This window comes from Caretta caretta, chromosome 24 (genome assembly GCF_965140235.1).
Source record: "Caretta caretta isolate rCarCar2 chromosome 24, rCarCar1.hap1, whole genome shotgun sequence".
NCBI lineage: Eukaryota > Metazoa > Chordata > Testudines > Cheloniidae > Caretta > Caretta caretta.
Window position 1 is genome coordinate 2,679,559 of NC_134229.1, and position 10,111 is coordinate 2,689,669.

General features: G+C 40.1%; 1 long non-coding RNA gene across 1 annotated transcript; it reads right to left on the reverse strand.

Annotated features, from left to right (window-relative positions):
• Positions 1-2,654: 2,654 nt before the first annotated feature.
• LOC125625988 (uncharacterized) lies at positions 2,655-5,717 on the reverse strand. The gene is made up of 2 exons (XR_007353674.2): positions 5,555-5,717; positions 2,655-3,909 (listed from the first exon to the last, which is right to left on the reverse strand). It is a non-coding gene; the product is annotated as an uncharacterized LOC125625988 (long non-coding RNA).
• Between the last annotated feature and the right edge of the window lie 4,394 nt (positions 5,718-10,111).

A 10,111-nucleotide genomic window follows, 5' to 3' on the forward strand; every position in this document is an offset into this window, starting at 1 on the left:
GACTATCCTTTGCCTGGTTTCTAACCCCTGTATATTGGTGCATATCCTGGAAGAAGGCAAAAAACAAACAAACAAACAAAAGAATAGAATTTAAAAGAGACAGTATGGAGCAGTGCTGGTGAGCAGAGCTTTCTGTTTTTCAGACTCAGTGTTTCCAAGTACTCTAATATCCATATGAATACTTGAATTTTCTTGAAAATTACTCATTGGGTCCTGGGGCATGATTAGTGGTGGAACCTTGGGCCCACTTGGTGAAGACTTTCATTGGTACAGTGCCTATAACAAAACGATATTGAAAACAGATTGATAGAGCCAGAAGAGTTCCCAGAAGTCACCTACTACAGGACAGGCCTAACAAAGAAAATAACAGAACGCCACTAGCCGTCACCTTCAGCCCCCAACTAAAACCCCTCCAACGCATTATCAAGGATCTACAACCTATCCTGAAGGATGATCCAACACTCTCACAAGTCTTGGGAGACAGTCCAGTCCTTGCCTACAGACAGCCCACAAACCTGAAGCGAATACTCACCAGCAACCACATACCACACAACAGAACCACTAACCCAGGAACTTATCCTTGCAACAAAGCCCATTGCCAACTGTGCCCACATATCTATTCAGGGGACACCATCACAGGGCCTAATGACATCAGCCACTCTATCAGAGGCTCGTTCACCTGCACATCTACCAATGTGATATATGCCATCATGTGACAGCAATGCCCCTTTGCCATGTACATTGGTCAAACTGGACAGTCTCTACGTAAAAGAATAAATGAACACAAATCAGATGTCAAGAATTATAACATTCATAAACCAGTTGGAGAACACTTCAATCTCTCTGGTCACACGATTACAGACATGAAAGTTGCTATATTACAACAGAAAAACTTCAAATCCAGACTCCAGCGAGAGACTGCTGAATTGGAATTCATTTGCAAATTGGATACAATTAACTTAGGCTTGAATAGAGACTGGGAGTGGCTAAGTCATTATGCAAGATAACCTATTTTCCCTTGTTTTCCTAACCCCTCCCCCCGCCCCCTTCCTCAGATGTTCTTGTTAAACCCTGGATTTGTGCTGGAAATGGCCCATCTTGATTATCATACACATTGTAAGGAGAGTGATCACTTTAAATAAGCTATTACCAACAGGAGAGTGGGTTTGTGGGGGGGGAGAAAACCTGGATTTGTGCTGGAAATGGCCCACCTTGATTATCATATACATTGTAAGGAGAGTGATCACTTTAAATAAGCTATTACCAACAGGAGAGTGGGTTTGTGGGGGGGGAGAAAACCTGGATTTGTGCTGGAAATGGCCCACCTTGATTATCATAAAGCTCATGCTCAAATAAATTGGTTAGTCTCTACGGTGCCACAAGTACTCCTTTTCTTTTTGCGAATACAGACTAACACGGCTGTTCCTCTGAAACCTGTCATTGTAAGGAGAGTGATCATTTTACATAAGCTATTACCAGCAGGAGAGTGGGGTGCAGGGAGAGAAAACCTTTTGTAGTGATAAACACCCATTTTTTCATGATTTGTGTGTATAAAAACAGACATCTTCTGTATTTTCCACAGTATGCATCCGATGAAGTGAGCTGTAGCTCATGAAAGCTTATGCTCAAATAAATTGGTTAGTCTCTAAGGTGCCACAAGTACTCCTTTTCTTTTTGCGACTACAGACTAACACGGCTGTTACTCTGAAACCTGTGAATAAATATAACCTCTCCCCCACCCTCGCAAACACTACATTAGTTGCAGAATTACACTTAGCAGTCATATGCTAATATTGATATGCTAATAATATGCTAATAATCCTGAGGATAAGAACTGACTGCTTGCCCTAAACCCAGATTCCATGTCCAGGGGTTAGTGGCAGGGAAAACCTTAATGCAGCAGGAGCAAAGGCTGATAGGACTTTTACTTCTGTCACAGCTCAAGCTTGGGTGGGTAGGGGGTCTGCAGCTCCCTCATATCTAACCAAAATGAATGTAGTCTTTGCAGCGAAGGATAGTTGTATCCACACGGACTCAGCACGAGCCTAATTGCTTACACCAAGTTCAAATTGGGGCGTAGCAGAAATATACAACTAGAGATGGGTGGGAACTGGAATTTCCAACCCATAGTAAATTTCACATATCTTGGGGGGGGAAATTATTCCAATTTGGGACCAAAAAGTTGGAAATGAAAAATTTCTTTTTCAAAGATTACCACTAATCCTCACAGGTTATTCAAAGTAAATGAAATATGTATTAACTCATTAGTGAAAGATGAGTGTTTCTGAGCTCCAAGTAAATGTTATTTAGAGCACAGAAATATTGTCATATAGAAAAATAATTTATTTATTTCATTGCTACTCTTTTTTGTTACTTTGTAGCTAGCAGATGTAAACAAACCCCTCCAGGAAGTAGAATTGCTATACAATAGGATGAGTTCTGAAATGTGTATCAAGGGTGAAAATCACCTCTTTGCAGAGGGCCAGCAAAATTCTAAAGACCATGTATGGGGCATGGTTAGCCAGTTACTTTAGCTTCGGTAGATGTTAAATAGTTCATAGGCTCAGTATTCACCATCTGTACTGGGGTGAATTTCACCCAGAATGCTTTGTAAATAAGGAAAGGAGGAGAAAGGAAAACTAGAAGACCAATACTATGTGGCAGCATAATTTTTAATGAGAATGACAAATGGAGTGTATGCTTGCCAAATGAAATCATTCAGTATATAAAGAAAACATTTCCAGGGATTCAAGAAAAGCTACAACTAATCACCCATTCCCAGGTTTAAATTTCACACAAGATGTTGTTCTTTCTTTGTTATAACTATAGAGTTTGACAATCAAGTCCCATTTTCTTATATTTCTAGTTATTTGATTTATCCCAGACAGGGTCAATTAGGACAAAGCACATTGCAAGCAGATAACTAAGTTGGAAACCCATTATATTATAGATCTAAAGTAAAGCATAACATGAGAGAAACTTATTTAGGCCTAATTTTAAGAGGTACCAAGTAGAATTGGTTAAATTTACAATGGAAAGTTTTACATAGGAAAATGTAAATTTCAGCTAAATTGAAACTTTCTATAGGAGCTTATTAATTTCAATGAAATTTCATTTGGGAAGTGGGGGGCAGTGTTTTGATTATGTCATAATCAGATATCATAGGAATAGAACGTTTGATTTTTCATGTAAAACAATGTTGTTTTTTAATTTAATTTTATAGTATAAAATCTGTAAAAAGTCAAAACAACATTTTTTGAAATTTTTTTCAAAAATTCCATTTTAAATTTGTTTTTGTTCCAAATTAGAATTAGAATTTTCAAGTTTTTTGAAATTGTGACTATTTCACTGCAGTGGAAATTCTGGTTCCCACACAGCTGTAGTTCTGAGCAGTTGCAACTTCTATTGACTTGAATTGGAGTTGTGGGTTCTCAGCAGTTCTGAAACTCCTTGTGCTGAGCTCAGCCATGAATCTGTATCTTACTTTTCATTTCCAGGTTACTTGTACCCTGGATATTCCTACTGGGTTCAACATGCTCACAGTTTACAGAGCAGAATTTATTGGGGAGCTGGGAGGAATAAAGATTCTAGGATCTGGTGTCAAAGGATGGAAAACTCTAATTATACAAGTTCATGAAACCCTCAGAACCGAGAGATCTTTTGGAGCAGAATGATCTCTCAATGTCAAATAGTGCTGAATGTTCCACTAGAGAGTAATGAGGGAAAGTGGTGAGAATTGGCCCAGGGATTATAGCAATGCCCGGCGGTGAGTCAGTCTCAAATATTGACTCAGGGCACTGAATGACACAAGGCTCCTTGTAGGTGACAGCATCTGGCGTTGAGCATTGAACCTCACATGGTATGTTGCGTAGGCCATAGCAAGACATCTTTCTGTGATGGAGATTAAACCTGAAACACACAATCTCAAATTGAATATACAAAATGCACAAAAGGCTTTGGAGTAAGAGATTCAAAGCTCAGATACTATGATTATGGGACCATGTAGATAGGAAGAAAGTGGTGCGCAAAGATGACTTGGTTCCTTAGTTCCTACTGACAAGTGTCTCCCATTTGCTCATTCTAGTCCTCTTTTTCATTAACCTTTGCTCTCTCTCATCCTCCCACTCTGTTCCCTGGTCACTCCTTACCATTCCTTTTACTGCTTCTGACACTATTAAAAAAAGCTACCGATCACTTACGAGAACAATTTACCTTTCCCCTGCTCTATGCAAACCTTAATTTTAAAACAACACTCATATGAAATGGTGGGTAGCTATTATCCATGCTTAATAGAAGGAGGAACCCAAACACAAAGGATTGCCCCAGGTCACTTTGTGAGCCCATGGAACAGCCTGGTTAGAACCCAGGCACTTCTAGTTGTTGTATTATTATTTCTAATTTGAATTCCAGTAGCTCTTTGAAGATGTAACGGCTGCTCCTGGCCATTTACAAACACAAATTAAGAGCGAGTCCCAGCTCTGCACAGACTAATTAGCTGAGACAGGCAAAGGATGGGAGATGTATTCATTATCTCAGTTTTACAGATGGGATGCTGATGCACAAAGATTAAGAGCTAGCTTTTCAAAGCATTTTGAGTCCTTAGAAATCTGGCCCCAAATAACTTGCCAAAGGTTCCGCAGGAAATCTGTACAGAGCCAAGACCTAAAGGCAGATTTCCTGAGACACAACAGAGAGCTGTAACCACAAGACCCTCATATGCATGTCCAGTAAGGGCACTTTGCTTCAGTGGACACACATCAAATTATACAAGCTGAGGATCTGGATCTGAAATTGCTAGTTCTGCATATGAGAATTAAAGAATTGCTATACAGAATCAGTGCTGTGGTCCATCAAGGCCAGTATCCTGTCTCAGATAGTGTCTGTCATTTCAGAGCTAACTTGGTTCATTATGGAGTAAAATATCCATAGGGGGATTTTCTTCCTAACACTCCTAAGGTAAAAGTTGCCTTTGACCAGATGAAGGAGGATTTAAATATATTCTGTCCAAACTCTGGATGCATATCTATCTGCCTAGTAGCTAGCTATTGATAGATCTAGTCTCCTCCATTGAAAATAGCAATAGAGTTGCATCTCAACGCTATAGAATGCCAATCTCTAGTTTTATGGAAATATTTAGGGCAAGTTCCTCAGAAACTGAAAGCCAACATCATACCTTCATTGACGACATCTGAGGATCTGGATATATATAAGTATTTTTAAAATATAAAAACAGTACTTCCCAGTATTACAGTACTGAGATTCTACAAAGCTGTTTAAGGGGGTTGGATACCTAATGTCCAGTTAAAATGAATAGGATGTTAAAATGAATGTCCCAAACACTTCGGTAGCTTTGAAAACCCCAGTCTTAATTTTTGAAGCCTGCAGGCACCACTGCCTGAAACTGAATGGCTACAAAAAAGATTCTGTTATGGAAAGAAATCCTGTAACATTTTCGAGACTCACATAGTGTTTGTGCAGGATTCAATTGTAAACTGAGAGCCATCACTAAATTAACATATAAATAGAATTGAACAATTCACCAAAATGGACTTACCAGGTTCACCAAGGAAAATAGACGAGAAGTGGAGAAAAGAGCCTGGCTGACAAGTGCTTTTATTCTGTTTCCCAGACAGCCTGGAGGATCTGTGACGCACTTTCCATAAGAGGCCCTAATTAGTTTCAAAACAAATCATGCTCTATGCTTAACTCCAACCACTGATGGAATTGTCTTGCTTACTGTTTGTTGTCTGCTAGTGTATTCTCAGCCTCACACAGTATGGCTTGCGTATTATGCTCTGTAAGTTTCTTTGATCTTAAAATTTTATGTGTCAAATTAATTCCTGACATCCATTAACCACATTTCAGTTATGCCAGGAATTAAGCAGATTTCATTTATTTTGTTCTTCTTTTATGAGCTTTAAAACATGAATGGTTCAGGGGAACATCAATAGCATAATCTACTGTAATACACAGGGTTCTACTTTAGTTTTTTTAATCCCGGTTACAGTCTAGTTGGGGACAAAGTGGAGTTCACCCTTGCAACTCTGAAGATAGAGGCTGACTTTCATCTGTGTTTTATTATCTCTGCCCCTAACTATTTATTATTGATCTAGTAGAATACCCATGGAAATGCATGGGCATCTCTCCAGTGAGGTCAGTTGTCTTTGAACTCAGCTATACGAGTAGCAATTCATTCCTACACAGAGGGCCAGCAAGTGGTCAATGCGCTATTTAAGTCCCACTGTAGCCTTGAAAAATAGTGCTTAAGTAGAGTTTAAGTGGTGCATAAACCTTGTGTAAGCCCTCCGCACAGGGTTAATTTCACCCTATCGGATTAGATACACTGCTCGTGAGAGATAGACATAAGGTGTTTTTGTCAAGGGGGGAAGGCTGTGAACTGAGCTAACAGAAATCTGGGCACATTCCTTGCACCGTATTATCCTCAACTCTAGTAGAAAGAATTAGAACCACCCCTGGGATAGATTCCGGGTAGTCTCTACCAGTGAGTATTTTGGTCCTGGATACACATGAATCCCATTATTCTGGGAGAAATATACCCTTCCCTACTCACTATTCTGGTCCAAATAAATATAGTCCCTTGTGAAGACCTTTATGCCTCCATCATCTCAGGCTCTGGGGAGGAAGGTATGCAGCTCCATCAAATTTGGGAGAGGCCTGGAGCATCTGGCATCCATCCAAGGAGGCCGTCAGGGCTTGTTGGCCTTTGCCCCCACTTCCATGCACGTCTGTGTAGAGCGCAAGGGAGCTAAGGGGGAGAACAGCTGAATTTAATGGTATCCATGGGGAGAGGGAAGAGGAGAGAGTTTACTGATTTGACCAAGATCACTCATGAGTTCTATGGCTTAAGCCTAAGCCAAGATTTTCAAATGTGGCCAGAGATTTTGGCTACCAAAGTGGAGACACCCTTAAAGATTCTGTTTTGTTCAGACCTACCCTTTGAAAACCAGGCCTCTATACGGTGTTTCAAAGAGAGGCCAAAGTTACTAGTCAATTTTTTAAAACTTTGGCTTTCATTTCTGCAAGTCTCAGGTCTTAGCCACCTCTTCCTTCCTTTATGTACCAGATTTAAATCCATAGGCGGTGAAAGGTGGTTGAAGGCAAAGGTAACCTCAAGCAGACGACTGGCAGACTGTTAAATAAAAGTGCAGCTATTCTACAAAAGTAAGACACCATCCTTTTATAACATAAAAATACAATAAGTCCCTGATAAAGCTGAAGTCCCGCAAGAAGATATATCAAACATAGGGCCAGATCCTGAAATAGCATAAATCAGGATAGGGTCACTGAAGTCGATGGAGTATTGCCAGTTGGCACCAGCTGAGGTCTGGGCTATACATTTTTAAAAGGAATGTTTATTAAAACAAATGCAAAGCTATTTTTTATGGGAAAAAAACAAGAATTCTGAGTTCTGAGCTCATGACTGATTAGAGGAATGACATGCGTGACCTTGACACACATTTTAATGTGACGCTATTACTCAGTTGTCCTTGAGCCTCTAACTCCACTCACCGGCTTTGACTATTAGTGTAATACAAACCTTTGCATGCATCAACCATTAATGAATGTTTCTGATACACTTTGAAATCCTTTGTTCTGGAGAAACCTCAGAATTTCCCAATAAGAGTAATTGTCCAGATGATCCTGACAAAGACATAATAATTTAGGGATAATTTATGGAAAAGTTTGCAACTTTGTCTAATGAGCAGACAACAAGAATGTAAAGAAACAAAGATTTTGCAACAAAGGATAATTTTAGCTCCTCCTCTGAGTATGAACCACCTTTTGTCCTAACAGGCAGAGGCCAAGGTCAACATAGTTCCTCAGCCACAGGTACCATTTGGCCCACCCAGGTCTGTTTGCCCAAAGTCACACGGCATCCCCTTGTAGTGATGATGAGAGACACCACTGCAGGACAGGCTTCACATGGTCGCTGCTGGTAAGTCCTTTGGTCCCAGGTACACATGAAACAAAAATTCTGGGAGATGGGTCTCTGTCCCTCCTCACTATCCTGCACCAAACAGTTGAATGAATTTACCACTCTGAAGATGACATCTACCCAAAACCTGCAACACAAGTATGGACACAGGTGAAAATCAGCATGCAATTCTAGCATGACACAAACAGCAAAGAAAAAGCAATGGCTAGTCAACATCACAGCTACGATATACATTCAGCAGGGTGTGCCAATACACGCTCCCAAATAAAATGACAAAAATTTATACATTTATTATTAATATTTTACCATAGCACATAGAGTCCTTAATTATGGAGCAGGACACTTGGTGCTAGGAGCTGTACAAACACAGAACTAAAAGACAGTCGCTGTCCCAAAGAGTTTATAATCTATAAGACAAAAGAGGGATACAAATGTATGGGGAAGTTCAAGGAATGACATAAATTACCTTGACCCACATATTTAAAGTGATGCTATTACTCAGGACTGGCAAGTCTAAATTCAATAATGTATTTTCAATATTATAATAATAGAACACTTTGCGTGTGTAAGGCATTAATGAATGTTTGTGAAGCGCTTTGAAATTTTGTTCTTAGGAAACCAGAGAACATCCCCATTAAGTATCATTGCCCAGGGGATCCCCAGAAACACACCTCATAATTTAAGGATAATTTATGTGAAAATGGTTGCAGGTTTATTAAATGAGCGAGCAATATGAGTGTAATCATATTGAGGAGAAAAGCCAAGTAGACTTTGTAGGAAAGGGTGACTTTAGCGCCTCAGAGAGAACATGAATCACCTTTTGAGTGTCATTCCCTCAGGCTACCTCACATGCTAGTGATAATTTATAGCAAAAAAGCCAGAGCTATTATTAAATAAATAATAAGAAAGTTACCAAATTATGCTGGGAAATGAATACACGTTTGTAGTCAAGGGTGGCTGTAGCTGCTAAATCCAAGCATGAGAAACCCATCGTCCTGACCGGCAAAAACTAAGGTAAAAAATGTTACCCCTCCCAGAGAGAGCATCTGGCCCACCCAAGGTTGGGCACCAGGCTTACCCAAATTACTCTCCACTCTTGTAGAGATGGCTAGAGTTGCCACCATGGCAGTCTTTGCTGGTGAGTCTTTTGGTCCTAGACACACATGAATCACACAATTCTGGGAGATGTATTTCATCCCGAATCACTGTCCCTGCCCTCTCAGCTGAGTGAATTTAACTTTGTGCTAAGACTATGTCAGCTGCAAAATTGCAATAGAATTTATGGGAACACATGGAAATATGCATGCAATTCTGGCTTGACCTGAACAGAAAAAAAAAAAGCCAATGGATAGCCAACATCATGACACCAACATACATTCTGCAGGTATATGTCTGTATAACCTCCCAAGGATATGAACTGACCATAGGACTGAACCCACATTTCCGAGAGCAGGGGTTTTGTTTCTTGGCATGTAATTGGTATATATGTGTGGAGAACAAACTCGTTCAAGAAAGTTTGTGACTAGAGTTGGTCGGGAAGTGTTCAACAAATGGTTTTTTTGTAGGAAAATACCTATTCATTAAAAACAAAATTTGTTTGGGGAAAGTGTACCAGTTTTGATTAAACTTTAATTGCAAAAGGTTTTTCAGGCACAGGACATAACTTTTGGTCAAAACTAGAGAGCCAGACGAAGACTGGAAAGTGTGATCATGTTAGATCAGGGACTTGAACTTGGGGGAGGGACTCTCTAACAACTCTCTATTCTTGCGGGTGCGCTTGTTCTCTATCTCTCTCCTTTCACAAAAAAACTTTGGAAGATTTCAGTTTTGTCCAATAGAAAATAGAAATAGAAAAGTGAGGCTAGATCAAAAATCTCCCCACTGTATTTTCCACTGCATGCATCCGATGAAATGAGCTGTAGCTCACGAAACCTTATGCTCAACTAAGTTGGTTAGTCGATAAGGTGCCACAAGTCCTCCTTTTCTTTTTGCGGATACAGACTAACCCGGCTGCTACTCTGTTCCCTTACCAGAAAAACTGAGGCAGAGCAGAGCACTGCTGTGCCTGGAGCTCATCTGGGTGTTGCTACAGATAAAACCTGAGCTGAAAATGGGGAAACTGAGGCACAGCTGAGCACCGATGGGAATCAAGGA